This window comes from Schistocerca nitens, chromosome 5, assembly GCF_023898315.1.
Source record: "Schistocerca nitens isolate TAMUIC-IGC-003100 chromosome 5, iqSchNite1.1, whole genome shotgun sequence".
In the NCBI taxonomy this organism is placed as follows: domain Eukaryota; kingdom Metazoa; phylum Arthropoda; class Insecta; order Orthoptera; family Acrididae; genus Schistocerca; species Schistocerca nitens.
The window spans coordinates 512442190-512465657 of NC_064618.1; positions in this window are offsets into that span (position 1 = coordinate 512442190).

Below are 23468 nucleotides of genomic sequence, written 5' to 3' on the forward strand. Positions count from 1 at the left end.
TGTGGATTGGAACTGCGCATATCCTTTGCTTCTGCTGGAACAATCTAAGTATATTAAAGGAACATTTTGATAGGTGCTGTGGTAGTCATATAGGAAACGAACTCACTTCAGTGTCCAGAATGAGATTTTCACTCTGCAGCGGAGTGTGCGCTGATATGAAACTTCCTGGCAGATTAAAACTGTGTGCCATGTCTCCGCTATATCCTTTCTTTCAGGAGTGCTAGTTCTGCAGGGTTCGCAGGAGAGCTTCTGTAAAGTTTGGAAGATAGGAGACGAGATACTGGCAGAAGTAAAGCTGTGAGAACGGGGCGTGAGTCGTGCTTGGGTAGTTCAGTCAGTAGAGCACTTGCCCGCGAAAGGCAAAGGTCCCGAGTTCGAGTCTCAGTCCGGCACACAGTTTTAATCTGCCAGGAAGTTTCACTTCAGTGTATTTACTTTGCAGATATTTCCAGTGATCATACCATATGTAAATGTGTTCCTAGTATTTCCGAAATTCCTGAGTTACGAGAACATTTCACACTTTGTTTCTTATCAGAGGATGGTTTGTTAGTACCGGTATCTGTCATTCTTGGAGGAATTAAACGATCACATAGCAGTTATCTGCAAATATGTAAGGTGTTTCTGTTGCTCCAGGAGAAGGGCGTTTGTGAAGGAAGAAAGCATAACTCCGAGCAAAATGTGTAGACTTGTACTGCAATCTGCCCAGCAATACTTCATACCTTTATCAACCTTGTGGTAGACCACCCTTCTTTAATGTATTTGTGTACCTCTCAGTGCATGGTGTAAACAGAAGTAAGATGAATGTTGGAGCAAGCTTAACGTGACCATTTTTTTTTTTTTTTGGTCATAGAGAGACACTTGCAGAATGAAGGAAAAAAACTTATTTTACTATTTATAATTTATTCAAAAACAAAGACATGACAACAATGTATTAATTACATATAATTTGAATTAAGCAACATTAGATTGCAGTTCCAGACACATTTGTTTTATATTTGTTGGCAGAGGAAATCAGTTTCAAAATGTCAGGTCTAGTTTTCAAGTAGACATGGAGATTATCACACGATTTGTTGATGTTAGTCTTGATAATCAAACTGGCTTTCAAAGCTGCCACACTTAACTGTGTTTTGTCACTTGTACATATCTTATTCATTAGAGGAAAAACTCTTTCGACAGGTGCGTTACTTCCAGGCAAATATACAACGTAGGGTAGACCGGGGAAATGCCGACAACTGGGGCAATACCGACACGATAGGTTTTAGTTGTATTTTGATAGTGGAGCACTGCTGCGTAGTGCTGCGCCCTTGAGGACGACACCACAACTAGCGCTCAGTGTGTTTCTGTCTTCTACGCATGCCAGTAGTTTTGTGGTATTTTATCTTAAAATTTTATAGTTTTCGGTGTAAAGAAGAACTACTGAACAAGTTAAGGCAATACTCCAATCATCTGTGTCACTAAAATACAACATATACAGCTGGATATTACATATTTTAACGAACATTTTGGTATAGTAGTTGTAACATTTCAAAGTGTGTAGTAGTCTGTAGGATTAGGTATCCGCCATCTTGTCTCTCCGGGGTAATGCCAGCATCCCACTATGGGGCAATATCGACAGGGCGTCGGTATTTCCCCATCTGTCCTAATATTTTATGGGGGATTGCTAATGCCTAAACGTTTGTTTTTATTGTATTCCGGATGGTGAGATCGAGAAAACGAACGACTGAGAGGGGAAATGGGGTGAACAAACTCTTAAAAGGGCATTTGAGGTAGTTGAAAGTGGTAGATCAGTAAAGAGCGTCGCCGCGGAATTAGGAATTCCCAGAATTACGTTACATGATCGCTTAAAAGCAAAATCAGCAGCCAAACCAGCGTTTGGGAGAAAAGCCTATTTTACACCCGAGCAGGAAGCTATTCTAGTTGACCATATAAAGCAATTGACAAACCAGTTCTATGGTATCACATTAACAGACTTACGCCGACTTGCATACGACCTTGCAGAAAACTTAAATATTATGCACAGCTTTAACAAAGGAACAAAAATGGCAGGTGAGGACTGGACGGCCGGTTTCCGCAAAAGGAACCCAACCTTAAGCCTAAGGCAGCCTTCTGCAACAAACCTTAACCGGTTTCTGGATTTTATTAAATCTGAAGTTGATTTGTTCTTTTCAAACGTGGATAAAGTATATCAAAAACATCAATTTAAGGCAACAAGAGCATTCAGTATGGATGAAACTGGGATATCAACAGTTCAAAAGCCAGGAAAGGTTTTAGCCCCTAAAGGTCAACATCAGGTAGGCTCTGCGATGAATTGGGAACAAGGGAGGAATATTACGGTGGTCTGCGCTGTAAGTGCTTCTGGGATTTACATACCATGGATGTTCATCTATCCCCAGAAACGAATGTCTCCTCAGTTGGAAAAAGGAGGGCCAGATGGGGCCATATATAGATATTCACATAACGGATGGTCAAACGAAGATCTTTTCAATGATTGGCTTAAGCACTTCAAAGAGAACGCCAAACAAACCAAGGAAGACCCCGTGTTATTAATTATGGACAACCACAGAAGTCACATCTCTCTAGATAGCTATGAGTTTTGTAGAGCTAATTATATTCATGAGGTTTCTATACCACCACATACGCCACACAAATTGCAGCATTTAGATTTGGCTTTTTTTATGGTCCTCTCAAGACGGCATTACATTCAGTTTGACAGGTTATTAAGGGCTAATCGCTTTGAGAAGATATCAGTTTATGATATTGCTTCGATCTTCAATGAAACTCACATGAACGTTGCAACCAAGGTGAAGGGCATATCAGGATTTGGTGCAGCAGGGATCTTCCTGTACAAACCAGAAAAGTTCAGTGATTTGGATTTTATCTCTGAGTACAGAATCCAATCTCTGGTCATCATTGACCCAGAAAATGTTGACGAACCAACGAATGGCGATGGTGTTCACGATGGAAATAATACAGTCACTGAGGAGCCTGCAAACACAAATCAGCCAAGGGCTGAAAATCCACAGCATTCCTGGAAAACCACCAACTTCAATTTGACTGGACCTTAGGCTAATCCAGTATATATATATATATATATATATATATATATATATATATATATATATATATATATATATATAGTGACTTTTGAACACTATTAAGGTAAATTAATTGTTTGTTCTTTATCAAAATCTTTCATTTGCTAACTATGCCTATCAGTAGCTAGTCCCTTCAGTAGCTAGAACCTTTTATTTAGCTGGCAGTAGTGGCGCTCGCTGTATTGCAGTAGTTCGAGTAACGAAGATTTTTGTGAGGAAAGTGATTTGTGAAAGGTATAGGTTAATGTTAGTCAGGGCCATTCTTTTGTAGGGATTGTTGAAAGTCAGATTGCGTTGCGCTAAAAATATTGTGTGTCAGTTTAGTGTTGATCAGAATAAGTAAAGAGAGTAATGTTGCGAGGTGCCGGGGCTAGCAGTGTATTTGACACTAAATTCTTCTTGATGCTCTAAGCCCCCCCCTATTCTAACTCCGACTTTTGCTGTTGCACAAGGATTAACAAAACACGTGAACTGACTCTAATCAACCCTGCCAGTGGAGTAGAAGAGAGTTTGGCACCTGCAATAATTTAATTTGATAAATACTGTAAGTTAAATAAACGAAGGTTTCATTAACATAGTGGGAAATGATGGGTTGCTCTACCGATTAACAGAATGAAAGTTCTGTCCAAAATAACAATATGATTTATTAAGACTAAACACAAAATAATAAAAAAACACATGAAATATTTATAATACATCAAATTGGCTCAAATTGGAGACTCATACAAACACTGTAAAGGTGAAGTTGTCCCTAAACTAGATCGTGAGGTTTAAGACGAAGTGGTATGTGGAGCCAATTCCTTGCCACTCAAATCTCAAGAGAGACACACAGCTAACCCAACAGTAATTGCTGCTACTCAAGACAGAACAAAGTTAGAAAAAGATGAACAGACGCGCTCTGCTGAGCTCTGATTGACTAGGAAAATCCCTATCTGCCGGTGCTGCGGACATACATTACCAAACTGTCTTCTTGACTGCCAGAACACGATCTGGCGTATCGGCGGCGATGGCTGGTTGCTTCGACGTCCTCGACCGAAAAGCGAGAGCCGACTACTCAAAAGAGCACCCGTACAGGCCGAACACAGAACATTCCCGCCCCCACGGCAGTGGCCGTGGTTAAACGTTCCAATCAGCAACTCGAAAACCGGCGGAAAATTCCACTCCATTGCCGGAGCACTACCATTCCACCAATGGAGATTCTTGGCGCCAATTTCTGCGCTGATTTTGCTACGTCACGGAGCTATGCCCTGAGCAAGCCAATCACAGTTACTATTTTGCAGAAAGCGCGGTAATTTTCCCGCCACAACTGCCTGGGTACACAAGTCATTCCCACGCCTCGCTGGTAGCCCGCCAGAAAGTGTTTTCGCTAAGTTTCTCCGAAGTAACGGAACCTCTAGCCCAGCCGCTACTTCAGACCCCAGCGGGCGTGTCTCTTGACAATGTCGGCGTCTGGAAAGCATTCACTCGACTGCCTCACACACGTCGGCTTAACCCTCTCGAGATCAGTGGAGCCCGCCTGTCACCGGACCACCTGGGAGACGAGAGACGCTGCGTGGGAAGTCCGCGTGTGAAGGAATAGCAACTTTCCACCTCATGCAATTAGAGAGGAGAATCGTAAGATAGAAATATGAGAGGGGGCTCATGCCACCTCTCAATGTCTGAGTACGTTGTTTTGCTCAGCTGTTTGAAATGCAAATAACATAAGAGGTTTTCCAGCATAGTAATTCATTAATTTTTCTAAGGGGATGTTTCAAAAGTATAGTCATAATTCAGAGGTGGAATTTTCGTCAAACGTTTTTAAAATATTCGGGCATTTATCGATGCTCAGGAAACAGCTTTTTAAGGGCTGAATTATTTTTAAAATTCTTTCAAGGGCTGGCACTGACGAAAGCCACCTGGTTTGCTGTATCCCAACAGTTTTTGATACTCTCTGTCATTGGAATCACAGAACTCTGAGAGAGCTTTCACTCAAACACTGCAAATTTTCACAATGATACATTTGAAGTTCGCAGGGAGACAATCTGGAGTTTTTTGATGGCGTAGTGAACTATATGGGCTCCACATCGAAACCCAATCGGTTGCCTTCTGAGTGATAGGTTCAGTTTTGCGTAAACATCATTTACTCCCTTTTCTGTACTTTCCTCCAAAATTGCAGTTCGCATTATCTTCAGAAAATGCCACAATTTTCTTGTTTAAATCATTGTACGATAATTCCGCCTTCAAATAATCGACAACAATATCTCATGTTTCACCAGACTGTTCTCGAAACTCTAAAGTCTTGACTTTCACGCCTTCATAAGGTAAAAATATCGAATAAAAGTAGGGAATAATTTTACTGAGTCATGATCTGAAGCATCCGTTAATAAAGATATGCAGTGGGCAACGCAAAAATGCTCTTTTAATTCATCCATCCCCATAGGTGCCAGCACATTTACAACAAGAGCCTAGGATTTTGTACGAGCACCCCTAAATGTTTTCTCAAAACATCTTTGAATTAAGTTAGAGGCACAGTCATTTGAGCAGAACCTGTGGTTTTCTTGAACCGTCCACGCACCATCTGCTGCAGCTACATCCAAATCCTTCGAAATCATCAAATCGGTTCTTTTGAAAAAATCAAACATTCACGAGTTGGAAGTAGCAGCTTGACCGGAAAGCCTGTGTTTTTCCGATTTTAAATTTATCTCAATATCGCTGGCTCCACAATGTCCAACACTAAAATCAGTACGACACTTTTCACACGTAACATCTGATGCGCCAGTCCTTTGTTTTATAAATGGATACTTATTTTTCAAAGTAATATTAAAGGCACACTTGCGTTAGGCATTTTTCTAATGTTGCCAAACACCAAAACGTTGAATGAGTTGTTTGGTTGTGCAAGTGCGCCCCTACAAACTAAAACTAAACATTTGTTACCGTACGTCAAGTTCGCACTCACGCGATGTGATAGTTGGGTGAGGTAAGCGCCGACTTGTGTCTCGATCGCACAGGTTACTCGCTCTCTCTTCTCCAAGCCGCCCGCACTACCGCCGTCACCCGCGCGTTTCGACAGGCAGGTAGGGGGTAGGTCTAATTAATTATCGTTTGGTCTGTATGCGAAAGCGAAACAACTTTGCCATGGCAGGCGAAACGGGACGGACAGCCTGCTAGCAGGACTGTCCCACACTTGGCGGGACGTATGGTCACACGTTAGGTTAGCTTCCAACCATATTCTTGTCACTGATATCATAAGGTTCAATGCTTTTTCGCACGTACTAACGACATTCATTATACGAGGGCACGACTCAGTCTTGAATCAAATATAACTTCGGTAATCTAGAATGTGGTTTTACTGATATGTATGGAGAATCTTACACCATTCCAAGAGCCTGGATCGTTTTATGAAAGGAGCAGTTGCCGATTTTCTGGAGAAATCTTGATCCTGTAACTGTATAATGACTTATCTGATACGTCTGTTACCTTTGATACCTTACAAAGTGCAACAGATCCTGTTATTTTTCTTCACTTTCTCTGAGGATAACAATTTCATCAGCGAATGTTATTACTGCCTTTGGTAGCTTACAAATTGCTTTGTCGAAACTGTTAGTTCACACATAAATAAAAAATCTTCCACATACTGGAGAATCTTCACAGGGAAAGAAATAATTCCCGCAAGTAGTAAGAGTAGAATGGAAGATCGTTGGGCTAAGCATTGCTCCCTGTGGAATATCTGTTGTAAGATTACACAGTCTAATTAATTTATTCTGGAAGCGAATCAATATGCCTCTTTTGGAAATACCGCAAATCAGTTGTGTCGGAATTCCAATGGTTTCTAACCTCTTTCTCGACTTAGGTAAGAGGACATCGCTGTACAGGCTTCAACAATGACAAGAAATGTAGTTGTAACGTTTTTTCTTGTTGTTGCCTCATGGATGTTAAGAGTTTAGGATATTTATGTTATCAGTTCTTCTCTTGCTTTTTAAAAGTCTAAATGGCACCTGACAGGATATTATTTGACTCCAAACGATTTCTGATGAGACTCTTTCGCCACTGCATGAACAAGGAGAAATAGGTCTGAAAGATGTGGTTACTCTTCATTATTATGTGAATTTAATAGAGGTAACACTATTTGAGTCGTTCAGTCTTCTACGAGGTGCATTCAAGTTCTAAGGCCTCCGACTTTTTTTCTCCGGACTGGAAAGAGATAGAAAAATGCGCATTGTTTTAAAATGAGGCCGCGTTCATTGTCAATACGTCCCAGAGATGGCAGCACCGTACGGCAGATGGAATTTTACCGCCAGCAGCGAGAATGAGAACTGTTTTAAATACTTAAAATGGCGACGTTTTCCTTACTTGAACAGCGTGCAATCATTCGTTTTCTGAATTTGCGTGGTGTGAAACCAACTGAAATTCATTGACAGTTGAAGGAGACATCTGGTGATGGAGTTATGGATGTGTCGAAAGTGCGTTCATGGGTGCGACAGTTTAATGAAGGCAGAACATCGTGTGACAACAAACCGAAACACCCTCGGGCTCGCACAAGCTGGTCTGACGACACGATCGAAAAAGTGGAGAGAATTGTTTTGGGGGATCACCGAGTGACTGTTGAACAGATCGCCTCCAGAGTTGGTATTTCTGTGGGTTCTGTGCAGACAATCCGGCATGACGACCTGAAAATGCGAAAAGTGTCATCCAGGTGGGTGCCACGAATGCTGACGGACGACCACACGGCTGCCCATGTGGCAAGTTGCCAAGCAATGTTGACGCGCAACGACAGCATGAATGGGACTTTCTTTTCGTCGGTTGTGACAATGGATGAGACGTGGATGCCATTTTTCAATCCAGAAACAAAGCGCCAGTCAGCTCAATGGAAGCACACAGATTCACCACTACCAAAAAAATTTCGGGTAACCGCCAGTGCTGAAAAAATGATGGTGTCCATGATCTCGGACAGCGAGGGCGTAATCCTTACCCATTGCGTTCCAAAGGGCACTACGGTAACAGGTGCATCCTACGAAAATGTTTTGAAGAACAAATTACTTTCTGCACTGCAACAAAAACGTCCGGGAAGGGCTGCGCGTGTGCTCTTTCAGCGAGACAACACACCCGCACATCGAGCTAACGTTACGCAACATTTTCTTCGTGATAACAACTTTGAAGTGATTCCTCATGCTCCCTACTCACCTGACCTGGCTCCTAGTGACTTTTGGCTTTTTCCAACAATGAAAGACACTCTCCGTGGCCGCACATTCACCAGCCGTGCTGCTATTGCCTCAGCGATTTTCCAGTGGTCAAAACAGACTCCTAAAGAAGCCTTCGCCGCTGCCATGGAATAATGGCGTCAGCGTTGTGAAAAATATGTACGTCTGCAGGGCGATTACGTCGAGAAGTAACGCCAGTTTCATCGATTTCGGGTGAGTAGTTAATTAGAAAAAAAATCGGATGCCTTAGGACTTGAATGCACCTCGTATTTAGTTAATTAGTAATTCATTCATATTTGGTTAAATGTTTGTAGCATATTTCGGAGTGTTACATCAGCGCTTTCTGGATGAGGAATTTGCAGACTTTTTGATGCCTTTCACCAGATCTTCGCATGAAAATAGTACAGAAAGGGGGCAACTATAAACCCCTTTGCAATGGAAGACGACACGGCTGGGTGGCCACATAAGTTGGCGATATCATCAGGGCGTGCTGAAAAGCAATGCTTTCGAATTTTTAATGTGAAAACTCTTAAAGGTTTTTAAATAGAATATTCTACACCTTTATCCGTCAAGTTGTTGTTGTTGTGGTCTTCAGTCCTGAGACTGGTTTGATGCAGCTCTCCATGCTAATCTATCCTGTGCAAGCTCCTTCATCTCCCAGTACCTGCTGCAACCTACATCCTTCTGAATCTGCTTAGTGTATTTATCTCTTGGCCTCCCTCTACGATTTTTACCCTCCACGCAGCCCTCCAATGCTAAATTTGTGATCCCTTGATGCCTCAGAAAATGTCCTACCAACCGATCCCTTCTTCTAGTCAAGTTGTGCCACAAACTTCTCTTCTCCCCAATCCTATTCAATACCTCCTCATTAGTTACGTGATCTACCCACCTAATCTTCAACATTCTTCTGTAGCACCACATTTCGAAAGCTTCTATTCTCTTCTTGTCCAAACTATTTATTGTCCATGTTTCACTTCCATAAATGGCTACACTTCATACAAATACGTTCAGAAACGACTTCATGACACTTAAATCTATACTCGATGTTAACAAATTTCTCTTCTTCAGAAACGCTTCCCTTGCCATTGCCAGTATTCATTTTATATCCTCTCTGCTTAGACCATCATCAGTTATTTTGCTCCCCAAATACCAATACTCCTTTACTACTTTAAGTGTCTTATTTTCTAATCTAATTCCCTCAGCATCACCCGACTTAATTCGACTACATTCCATTATCCTTGTTTTGCTTTTGTTGATGTTCATCTTATATCCTCCTTTCAAGACACTGTCCATTCCATTCAACTGCTCTTCCAGATCCTTTGCTGTCTCTGACGGAATTACAATGTCATCAGTGAACCTCAAAGTTTTTATTTCTTCTCCCTGGATTTTAATACCTACTCCAAATTTTCTTTTGTTTCCTTTACTGCTTGCTCAATATACAGATGGAATAACATCGGGGAGAGGCTACAACACTGTCTCACTCCCTTCCCAACCACTGCTTCTCTTTCATGTCCCTCGACTCTTATAACTGCCATCTGGTTTCTGTACAAATTGTAAATCGCTTTTCACTCCCTGTATTTTACCCCTGCCACCTTTAGAATTTGAAAGAGAGTATTCCAGTCAACATTGTCAAAAGCTTTCTCTAAGTCTACAAATGCTAGAAACGTAGGTTTGCCTTTCCTTAATCTTTCTTCTAAGATAAGTCGTAAGGTCAGTATTGTCTCACGTGTTCCAACATTTCTACGGAATCCAAACTGATCTTCCCCGAGGCCGTTTCTACCAGTTTTTCCATTCGTCTGTAAATAATTCGCCTTAGTATTTTGCAGCTGTGGCTTATTAAACTAATAGTTCGGTAATTTTCACATCTGTCAACACCTGCTTTCTTTGGGATTGGAATTATTATATTCATCTTGAAGTCTGAGGGTATTTCACCTGTCTCATACATCTTGCTCACCAGAAGGTAGACCTTTGTCAGGACTGGCTCTCCCAAGGCCGTCAGTAGTTCTAAAGGAATGTTGTCTACTCCCGGGGCCTTGTTTCGACTCAGGTCTTTTAGTGCTCTGTCAAACTCTTCACGCAGTATCGTGTCTCCCATTTCGTCTTCATCTACATCCTGTTCCATTTCCATAATATTGTCCTCAAGTGCATCGCCCTTGTATAGACCCTCTATATACTCCTTCCACCTTTCTGCTTTCCCCTCTTTGCTTAGAACTGGGTTTCCATCTGAGCTCTTGATATTCATACAAGTGGTTCTCTTTTCTCCAAAGGTCTCTTTAATTTTCCTGTAGGCTGTATCTATCTTACCCCTAGTGAGATAAGCCTCTACATCCTTACATTTGTCCTCTAGCCACGCCTGTTTAGCCATTTTGCACTTCCTGTCGATCTCATTTTTGAGAAGTTTGTATTCCTTTTTGCCTGCTTCATTTACTTCATTTTTATATTTTCTCCTTTCATCAATTAAATTCAACATTTCTTCTGTTACCCAAGGATTTCTACTAGCCCTCGTCTTTTTACCTATTTAATCCTCTGCTGCTTTCACTACTTCATCCCTCAGACCAACAACACATGCGTCTTCTACTGTATTTCTTTCCCCCATTCCTGTCAATTGTTCCCTTATCCTCTACCTGAAACTCTGTACAACCTCTGGTTTAGTCAGTTTATCCAGGTCCCATCTCCTTAAATTCCCACCTTTTTGCAATTTCTTCAGTTTTAATCTACAGTTCATAACCAATAGATTGTGGTCAGAGTCCACATCTGCCCCTGGAAATGTCCTACAATTTAAAACCTGGTTCCTAAATCTCTGTCTTACCATTATATAATATATCTGATACCTTTTAGTATCTCCAGGATCCTTCCATGTATACAACCTTCTTTCATGATTCTTGAACCAGGTGTTAGCTATGATTAAGTTATGCTCTGTGCAAAATTCTACCAGACAGCTACCTCTTTCATTTCTTAGCCCCAATCCATATTCACCTACTATGTTTCCTTCTCTCCCTTTTCCTACTGTCGAATTCCAGTCACCCATGACTATTAAATTTTCGTCTCCCTCACTACCTGAATAATTTCTTTTATCTCATCATACATTTCTTCAATTTCTTCATCATTTGCAGAGCTAGTCGGCATATAAACTTGTACTACTGTAGTGGGCATGGGCTTCGTGTCTATCTTAGCCACTATAATACGTTCACTATGCTGTTTGTAGTAGCTTACCTGCACTCCTATTTTTTTATTCATTATTAAACCTACTCCTGTATTACCCCTATTTGATTTTGTATTTATAACCTTGTATTCACCTGACCAGAAGTCTTGTTCCTCCTGCCACCGAACTTCACTAATTCCCACTATATCTAACTTTTTAAATTTTCTAACCTACCTGCCCAATTAAGGGATCTGACATTCCACGCTCCGATCCGTAGAATGCCAGTTTTCTTTCTCCTGATAACGACGTCCTCTTGAGTAGTTCCCGCCCGGAGATCCGAATGGGGGACTATTTTACCTCCGGAATATTTTACCCAAGAGGACGCCACCATCATTTAACCATACAGTAAAGCTGCATTCCCTCGGGAAAAATTACGGCTGTAGTTTCCCCTTGCTTTCAGCCGTTCGCAGTACCACAACAGCAAGGCCATTTTGGTTAGTGTTACAAGGCTAGATCAGTCAGTCATCCAGACTGTTGCCCCTGCAACTACTGAAAAGGCTGCTGCCCCTCTTCAGGAACCACATGTTTGTCTGGCCTCTCAACAGATACCCCTCCGTTGTGGTTGCACCTACGGTACGGCTATCTGTATCGTTGAGGCACACAAGCCTCCCCACCAACGGCAAGGTCCATGGTTCATGGGGTGAGGTATCCATAAAGTCTGTATGTTTATTTCTCAACGTAGTCACCCTGAGTCAACATAGGACAAGATTCTCTTTGTTGTTGAGGATCAAACAGGTTGTGGAAGATCACTAGATGAACTTGATTTAAATGATCCTACTGAACTCGCTCCTGGTCCTGGTTTGTTGAAATCTTCCACTTCAGCCTACTAGGGTTTATAAGGAATTTTCCTTTGAGTAGGTTTCTCAAGCACTGTGATGCAACCACTTTTTTCAAATTCTGAGGACACTTGAAACTCTTTTTGATATGCTTTCCCATTTTGTTTGAAAGTGACTGTTTGTGTCTCTTAAAACAATAATAATACTTATAAGATACTTCTTTCCCTTTTAAATCGAAAAAGTTTGAAAAAGGGCCTTTTTTTCTTAACCATACTGCAATTGTTCAATAGTCTACTGTCTACAACACAAAGATGAGGTTACATTGCTTCTCACTCAAGCACGAAGACTTGAATGCCTATCAGTCAGTCAGATCACTGTTGCCAATCTCAATTAACTAAAGAACTCACAGAATTGCATAAATTACGTGAAATTACCAACCAATCACACAAAATTTCATTACTATTTTCAGTAGTAGCAATAGCACTAATATTTACTTAGAATAACTGGAATTAGAGTTAAAAAAGTTTATCCATAATGATTTTAATTAGGGATGTGTGATGCCAAGTCCAATTCATAAATTGCCGATTCTCTAGGAATCGACTAGTATCGGAATCGAATGATTCCAGCGTCTTGTGCATTGATTCTTTGTCATCGAATCTTTTTTATTTTAGTGTTATCAATTTACTTTCAAAGCAGCACAGTCATAAGAAAGTAGATAAAGAATGGGGCAGAACAGGAAACTTTAGTGTGTCACAGATGTAGCGACCTCTGACAATAAAACATTTTGTTTTTCACTGAAAACATTGTAACACTTAAGATTACATTTATCATCAAGAAACACATGCCAACTGTTTAATACATTCAGCAATAATTTTGTTGTCAATAATCATTCTTCGCATATATTCAGAGATTTGATACAGATTATAAAGTGTGTTATTTACAAAGCTATGACTAAGGACAAAGTTATTTTATACTGGCTCATGACCACGCAGCTGTTCAATGCCGTTTGTGTGAGTGCACGCAGCCGGCCGGAGTGGCCGTGCGGTTCTAGGCACTAGTCTGGAACCGAGCGACCGCTACGGTCGCAGGTTCGAATCCTGCCTCGGGCATGGATGTGTGTAATGTCCTTAGGTTAGTTATGTTTAATTAGTTCTAAGTTCTAGGCGACTGATGACCTCAGAAGTTAAGTCGCATAGTGCTCAGATCCATTTGAGTGCACGCACATGCTGGTGAGGGCGAGAAGAGTAGAACTGGTAAAACGAAAAAGGGCATTATAAATGATAAGCAGCTGTCAGCAACATGCGTCCTTCCTTGGTACAGCAAGTTGGAATGCTAGTGCAAAATAAATAAAATAAAAATAAAGGCAATGAATGACATGTAGGTTTAGGGCCTATTTGTAAAAATTTACTAATTTATAATATTTGGAGTATTGTCCAATCGATTATTTTAATTGGCAAACTATACATTCTAGAAGTAAAAACTTTAAAAAGTACATTTTTTTACAAATGCCCAGATTTTAGGGGTTTAAAATTGCTTTCGGCAAATTCCCGGGCAAATGCACAGTTATAAATGCCCTGCCCACTGGCAATTTGCCTGGCCCACATCACTACTCTGGAGTCACTGCTATGATGACAATGTCATCTGTGTCGACCTTTGCCTCCAGGAGCTGCTAACTACAGACCTACGTCATTCATTGCCTCTGCATTGAAGAAGAGACGTGGCCTTTGGTGTCTTGACCAGCAACTGGACTTTGTAAATTTCACTTGATGTTTTCTTTGGCATTATGCTGGACTTCACATTTTTTATGTCCCTTTGGGAATTTAACTTTTGCTCTTGCTCTCAGGACTTTAATTTTTGCATCCTTCCAATATTATTGTTCTTCCAATAGTCAAGAAGTGACTTGTTTTTAATAACTGAATTCCAGACTAAGTCCCATTGGAGAAGATTGTTTGTGTGTGTTACAAAGAACTTCATATTCATGTCATATCAGCCCTGGCCAGAACATTCTCCAGATATCCCACTTGTTGTAAACATCTTGTCATGGGCTGCAGAGAGACTGACATACCACCACTCTCCAGTCACTACAATTGATGAACCTTGGCACACAGCAAAGAATCACATCTTATGTGATGTTAGCATGACAAACTACAAATTTGTGAGGAAATGAAGAACATATTTAGCTTTTGTCACATTGATCTCACAGGTGAGGCAAATGCATTTTTTATTGCTCCAGGATCCAGTTCTGTTTCAAGGAGACATTCTACAATACATTCTTGTGAAATTTCAAATAAAAATGGTGGCTGTATTATTCAGTTGATCATTTCCATTTATTTTTTGGGAGATTAACACCAGTTGGTAGAAACAAAACGTTTCACAGTGGCTCCCATAACCGCATAACACTTGACACAGAAGAGTAGATCAAAAACACTTCTGCGCAGCACTACAGCAGAAAGCGCACACTACTTTTGCATCCAACATGGCTGACTTACTCGTGCTACCACATTACTGTATTTATGCAGATGGTACACAGTAAGCAGTATTTGTGATAGAAACAAACCAGATGTTAGTCATAGTTTCTGCATTTAACAGTACAGATAATCTGAGCAGATAGTTGTTTTGAAACTTGCTCCACAAATGTACACTTTAAATTAAGTTTTCCTCCTCAGAACATTTGTTTATGTGTGTGGTGTATTAAATTAACAGTGAATAAAACCAAACAGAATCCTGGTGTTAACAACATTGCAAACCATGTGTGCTTTGAAATTCTGAATTACAACAAAATGTAAATATTTTATATTTTGATAACTGCTCAATCTAGCAAGTTTAGCAAGAAATGATATGCACTCCTGATACTTCATCTCCTAAGCTTTCTGATGTTTGTTTACTGGTTCAATAAATCTTATATGCATACAACATATTACAAATTCTGGACATATTTTACAGTATAAACAGTATTAGGCACCTAATCTAGTTTTGTTACTCATATAATCTGATGGACTGTAAAAACAATTCTTTCATAAAAGGGATTTAGCTGCTTTTTTGAATGCATTTATATGTTTGATTTTCTTAATAATTTCTGGCAGCATATTGTACATCGTTACACCAGAATGATAAGCATCCTTTTGAGATAGACATATGAAGGAATAATATACTTGGATATTTTCCCTTAATCTAGTATGGCGCTTATACAAACCAGTGTTTTTGATAAAGAGATTCTCTTTCTTCATCATACTTTTTTTTTTTTTTCAAAGAACACAATTTCTAGGATATAAATGCAGGGAAGAGAGAGAATACTTAAATCTCTGAAAAAAGGTTTACACGAACTTCTATTGTTTGTTTTTTTATTATTTTGTTTCCTGAATGTTGTTATTGCAGGACGGGAGATTCCTCAAAATACAACACCATGTGGTACTGTCAAGTGTATCCAAGAAAATACGCAGTTTTACAGTTTCAGGAACTGCCTTCCTGGATAGTCCTCTGATCACATATATTAGTGTAGACAGTTAGGAGTTTAAGGATATTATGTGAAAGTTCCATTTTAGATTTTCTTGCAGGCAACGGCCTAGAAACTTTGTCACAGTGACATTCTGAATTTCATAGCTGTTCATGCGAATTATTAGCGTTTCAGTGTATTTGTTTTGCTGTGGCTGAAAGTGTAGAGTAATTGTTTTTTGTGGCTTTAAGAGAAACCTGTTCCTATAAAGCCATTGTGAAACTTCATCTATGATGACACCTGCAGCAGTGGTAAGATCTGCAAATATTACTACTGCGCCTGCTGTCTTTATACATGAGGGGGGTCATTAACAAGCGACGGCAGATTATTAATGTCTACTAGAAAAAGAAATGGTCCAATGATAAGAGCCTGGGGTACACAATGTATCAGTTAGGATGGAACTGAAAGGTAGTTTAGTGTAGTGGTAGGGTGTCTGGGCTGGACTTGGGTAACCTGAAATTGATTACATTAGTAAGATTTCTGCCACGTATTTTGCACCCCTCACACACCAGAACAATCCAGAATTTTAAAGAGAATTGAATGATCTATAACATCAAAAACTTTTGCTAGATCAAAGAAAATACCTGAAATTTTGGAGTAATTGTCTATCGCACTTAAGATGTGGGTCATTATTATGACTAGGTCTAAAATTTTTTTAAGACTTAAATGTTAAGCGTTTGCTTAGCTATGGTTACAACACATGAACATCCTATTCACTTAGCACACAAATGGTCATGAATGAACTTATGAACAAGTCTGACACAAATTACACATTTGTGCAAAGTTATTTAGGGAAAAAAAGTGACTTGAGAAAGTAGACAGACTCCATAAAATTAACAAAGGAATTTTATTTATAACAGCAAATTTAGACTCAGACAACTGGAAGCTGTCTTGGCGTGAACAGTTTGACAAACTTATTACCTACACTCAAGAAAGTTATGATTACCTACACTCATGAAAATTAAGGTTATGTTGCTACACAAAAAGATTTATTTGCACAAATTACAAGAAAATGTTTATTTTTAAAATTTGACGAATAGAGTGAGGGAACTCATCTGATCTTTGGAAAAATGAAGGGTGAAGGTAATTAATACAACTTCTCAGGATTTCGTGTAGGATATTATTACAGATAAATCTATGATCCAAACCCATAGTCAAAGGATGATACACATTCAGATTAATAAGAGTAGATTTTTCAAAATTTGTTACTTCATTAAGAAAGCCACAAGTAAAACAATTATATCCAAGATAGAGGGTAACTACTTTATACAAGTAGATACAGCTAATGTAATCATGTCAGATAACATTTCACAAATTGTCTCAATGTGCAAATCATTTGTTGAGACAATAACCATAAAATGCATTTTGATTTCAGCATACCAGCCACATAGTCACCTTCCTGAGAAAACTGAAAGAAACTAGTAAGCTGTATCAAGCTTGTAGTCATAAATATCCTACTTAGTTTGAGGTTTGAAGTTGTCGTGCACAGTTAACAACATTACTTCCCTGGATTTTCACCATATGAAGTTATATTTGATACGAAACCATCAACCCGATCACAGAACTCATTGAATTTCCAGAATGTAAACCTATTTATTTACACAAATGTGATCATCAGTGAAAGAGGCACAACATAGTGTAAAGTAAGATAATTGACAAGTAACCTTTAGTTTTCATCAAAACACAGGGGGAAAAAAATCTTAACTAATGACTGTTAAGTTGAGGAAATTCTTTGACCTTAACATACAGCCATTTGAAATCCTTAAAAATCCACATCCAAATATTTATAGGTTAATTTATCTCACCTCAACACTTATTTGGACTGCTGTTGTTGTGTCTTAAGTCAGAAGACTGGTTTGATGCAGCTCTCCATGCTACTCTATCCTGTGCAAGCCTCTTTATTGCCGAAAGACTACTGCAAGCTATGTCCTTCTGAATCTGCTTACTGTATTCATGTCTTGGTCTCCCTTTATGATTTTTACCACTCCCCCCCCCCCCTCACTTCCCTCCAATACTAAATTGGTGATCCGTCAATGTCTCAGAATGCATCCTATCGACTGATCCTTTCTTTTAAGTCAGTCTGTGCCACAAATTTCATGTCTCCCCAGTTCTATTCAGTACCTCATCATTAATTACATGATTTACCCATCTAATCTATTCTTCTGTAGCACCACATTTCAAAAGCTTCCATTCTTTTCTTGTCTAGACTGTTTATCGACCATGTTTCATTTCCATATGTGGTTAAGCTTCATACAAATACTTTCAGAAACAAACTGTTACCAAATTTCTCTTCTTCGGAAATGATCTTCTTGCCATCTGCAGTCCACATTTCATATTCTCTCTACTTCACCCATCGTGTTATTTTTATGCCCAAACTGCAAAACTCATCTATTACTTTAAGTGTCTGGTTTCCTAATCTGATTCCTACATCACCACCTGATTTCATTCAACTACATTCAATTATCCTGGTCTTGCTTTTGTTGGTGTTCATCCCATACCCTCCTTTCAAGACAATGTTCATACTGTTCAACTGCTCTTCCAAGTCTTTTGCTGTCTCTGGCATAATTACAATGTCATCGGCAAACCTCATAGTTTTTATTTCTTTTCCATGAAGTTTAATTCTTTGGTTTCCTTTACTACTTGCTCAATGTATGGACTAGAATATTATTGGGGATAGGCTACAACCCTGTGTTAATCGCTTCTCAAATTACTGCTTCCCTTTCCTGTCCCTTGATTCGTAAAATTGCTGTCTGGTTTCTGTACATTTTAACTAGCTTTTTTCCTGTATTTTGCCCCTACCACTTTCAGATTTCAAAGAGAATATTCCAGTCAACATTGTCAAAAGCTTTCTCTAAGTCTACAAATGCTATAAACATAGTTTTGCCTTTCCTTAACCTATCTTCCAAGATAATTCTTATGGTCAGTATTGCCTCACATGTTCCTACATTTCTCATTGCCTCGCATGTTCCTACATTTCTCCAAAATCCAAACTGATCTTCCCTGAGGTCGGCTTCTACCAGTTATTCCATTCTTCTCTAAAGAATTCGTGTTAGTATTTTGCAACTGTGACTTATTAAACTGATAGTTCGGTAATTTTCACACCTGTCAGTAAGTGCTTTCTTTGTAATTGGAATTATTACATTCTTCTTGGAGTATGGGCATATTTTGCCTGTCACACGTGTTGCACACCAGATGGAAGAATTTTGTCATGACTGGCTCTCCCAAGGCTATCAGTAGTTCAGGCAGAATGTCGTCTACTCCCAGGACTAGTTTTGATCTAGGGCTCTCGGAGATCTGTCCAATTATTCTTACAGGATCATATCTCCCATATCATCTTCATCTAGTCCTCTTACATTTCTATAATATTGCCTTCAAGTTCATCTCCCTCGTACAGACCCACTTCTAACTTTCAGCTTTTCCTTCTTTTCTCAGGATTGGTTTTCCATTTGAGTACTTGATATTCATACAGCTGTTTTTCCCCCATAGGCTCTTTAATTTTCCTGTTTGTTGTATCTATCTTCATCTTATTGAGATATGCTTCTGAATCCTTACATTTGTCCTCTAGCCACTTCTGTTCAACCACTTAGCACTTCCTATCAATCTCATTTTTTAAACATTTGAATTCCATTTCACCTGCTTCAGTTGCTGCATTTTTATAGTTTTTCCTTACATCAATTAAAGTCGACATTTCCTATGTTGCCCAAAGATATCTGCTAGGTCTTGTCATTTTACCTCTGTGGTCCTCTGCTGCCTTCATTATTTCATCTTACAGAGCTATCCATCCCTCTTCTACTGTGTTATTTCCTCCTGTTCTAGGCAACTGTTCACTAATGCTCCCTCTGAAACTCTCAACATCTGGTTCTTTGAACTTATTCAGGTCCAATCTCCTTAATTTCCTACCTATTTCGTAACCAATAAATTGTGGTCAGATTCCGTATCTACCTCTGGGAATATCTTACAGTTTAAAATCTGGTTCTGAAATCTCTGTTTTACCATTGAATAACCAAACTGAAATCTTCTGGTTTCTCCAGCTCTCTTCCGTGCATACAACATTCTTTCATGATTCTTAAATTATGTTCTGTGCAAAATTCTACCAGGTGGGTTTTCATTCCTGTCCCCAGTTCATATTTCCCTACTAGATGTCCTCCTCTTCTTTTTCCTACTACTGAGTTCCAGTCCCCCATAACAGTTAAATTTTCATCTCTGTTAACTATATGAATAATTTCTTTTATCCCATCATACAGTTTCTTCAGTCTCTTCATCATCTATGGTGCTAGTTGGCATATAAACTTGTACTGCTGTTGATAGGTGAGGGCACTGTGTTTATCTTGACTGTGATATTGTGTTCATAGTTGCTTTCCCACATTCCTACATCCTTATTCATTGTTAGACCTACTTCTGCATTACCTCTATTGGATTTTGTATTTATAACCCTCTAATCACCTGACCAGAAATCCTGCTCCTCCCGCCACTGAACTTCATTAATTCCCACCATATCTAGCTTCAATGTATATCCATTTCCCTTTTTAAATTTTCTAGTCTACCTGTCCAATTAACAGATCTAAAACTCCATGCTCCGATCTGTAGAATATGTGTTTTGATTCTCCTCCAAGAGGAGGCCATCATCATTGATCAATACAGTAGAGCAGCACACCCTGGGGAAAAAATTATGGCTGCAGTTTCCCCTTGCTTTCAAAACTGTTCAGTGCCAGGACAGCAAGGCTGATTTGGTTAATGTTACAAATCCAGATCAGACAGTCATCCAGACTGTTGCCCCTGCAACTACTGAAAAGGCTGCTGCCTCAGGAATTACATGTTTTTCTGGTACGACATCCAGACACCTGGACACGTACTGGCCACAGAAATGTATCCACAGATCACCCCGATCATGCTATCAATTATATTGAATGGGCCAATATTTAGCCTCGTCTCTTCTGAGGAATTATTCTCTATACTTTGCAGGTTCATATTTTGAAAAAGGACAAACGAGCACTAATAGCTTTTATTCTTGTAAAGATTCATGTTGGAAATATAAATTTCATGCTACTTTTTGTATTTGAATATACTTCAGTTAGTTTCTGTTGCCAAGACAGAGAGATGTTTGCGCATGTTACAAGTGAAGTGCGCAATAGAGTTAAGCATAGCTATGATTCGTGTAATATAACTGTCAAAATATTTCACTTTTCACTATTAAACTTTCAATAAACTTTAAAATCTTTTAAGATTTTTTTTAAACACACTCATAATCATGAGAATAAATTAATCATGTCTTTAAGCAAAAAGACTGAGCAGTCATATAATTTTTCAAAGTTTCTTGGTTGCGTATTATTTAACCTTTTATCTCTCCATTTTAGCCAATTAGGATCTTGATTCAATTTTGATAACCAACTTCAAGCATGCACACTTCCAAAATAAAAATTTTCAACAGCTGTTTTTTTTTCTTTCCACAATAATTATCTTATCTGCTGGTTTAGTGATATTTCTTCACAACATTGGTTTATTGATAATTCTTCACAAATCACATAGTATTGTATACATTTCTGTCCAACGACTGACTTCAATGGAATACAGATATGAATTGGACAAAATTTCAATCCTAACAAGTTCTTTTTCATATTAACAATGTTATAATTTATTCTGTGTCAAATCTGCTGGCCCAACAATGTCATCCTCATGTTTGGCATGGCTGTCAGCTTGTGCATACAGTGAGCAACTTCCGAAGCTGCCATTACCCTGCTGCTGCCATTCCGCCGCCGTCCTTTCGGCTTCCATGAACGCATGGAACATAAGAACACAAAAAAACACTACACAGAGTATATCTTTTACATAATTCTAACTGATTACATTTACGAGCAATAACCATGAAATTCATCAACTACATGCTATTTCATATATTATAATATTCTTACCACAAGATCATACATCAAACAGCATTCTTGAAGGAAGGCAGTGCTGATCAGCAAGAAATGTGTGATATTCATTCAAGAATATCAATGGATACCCCACCCAGCTATATGTATTGCTGAGGCATGCGAGCCATCTCACAGATGACAAGGTCCATGGTTGATGGAGGACTAAGAACATCATATAGTTGACAACTTATATTCATAAACTATAATCAGTTACTGCTTGAATTTGATCACTATGTTTTAATTTTGTCTTTGCTTAAATAATTATTTCTACTTTACTGAAGGAAAACTTTCAATACATTTAATTCTCCAAGCTAGCATATGACTAATTACATTTTTCAGAGACTAGTTCGTGGTATTGGTATAAATTTTTTTGTGTTGATGTCAGGACGCACTTTTTATGAATGATGTGCTTAGTGAGGGAAGAGCCCCAATCAACATAGTCCTGCTTTCCATTTTTCATTGTGTTGAGCTGCACCAATTCTTCAATTTTGCAATCCATCTGTCACAATTCTATCTTCTTCTGTCAACACAATCTTCTCTATGTTGGAATACGTTGATGATTATGACATCCATATGAAGCAACTAAGATGAGATTCATAACACTTTTTCAGTCGTACAACGTGATGAGAGGCTGGACTGTAGCTGTAGTTTTAAGGAGTGTCGGGTTTCATTTTGCTGGTATGGTCTGTTGACTTATTTTCACAACGCTGGCATAGTCTGACCATTTTGTGATTTTCAAGTTGTTTGCCTATCAGACAGGGGTGATTTTGGATAATTTATATTTATATGTGTTTCTGTCACATCCAAGTTTTTCTATTTTAAAATTTTATTCAGTACATAAAAGAATTTATGTTCTGTTTTTTATGTAACATTTTTGAATAATTACAGTACAGTTCAAACTGTAATGACAAACTGATTGTGTTAAAGACAAATATCTAATTGTTCATAGTATCTATAATTATACTGTTACAGTTGTGAACTAGATACCATAGGAGTCTGATGGAAGATGCAGTTCTGAAATTGTCTCAACTGAAGTGAACTGGCTGGAAGAAATATATCATGGCGGTTGAAATAAATTTTGTATTTGATGAGAATCAAAGTGAGAAAATTCATCATTTATTTTTGAAAATACCAAACCAACCAAAACCAAGGAGATTTACTGAGGCAAGCTGGCCCGTAGCTATTGTAGCTGGTCCTTGATACCAAGGATGCTGGCACTAGAATGGAGTTGATGTCCAAGCTGGTCCCATACACTTTATTGGGCACAATGCACTGTCATTCATCAGTAGTCCACACCTCCCTGTCACAACATCAATCCACATGCAGCCATTTGTGTTGTGGTGGTAACAGAAGCCTATTCATGGAACAGTAATTCCCTAGTCTGTCTGTGCTAGTCTCAAACCAGTGGTGCGATATGACATAGAATGTTGCAGGGAGTCCATTACTTGTTGTCACATGGTTGGTGCAGATATGAAGAGGATATTATAAGCCTGGTGCACAATACAGCAATTCTCCATTGTGGTAATCAGACCCAATCAACCGGAAACTTGACAACAAAAACACCTGCTCTCATGTTCGCATGCAGTCCAACATTGGGTTTCTGTCCAACTGAATGCCTCGCAAATCTTGATATTGCACAGTTCGAACAGCCTGCCAAATGGACACATAATGACAAATGGACACATAATGAAGCCCCTTTCAAACTCTTATCACACACAGCTGTTGAGAATACAGTCTCTCATGATTATGTAGCATCTCCATGTCTTCCACAGCGATCATTCAACATCTGATGCTGTTCACACCTCTCATATAT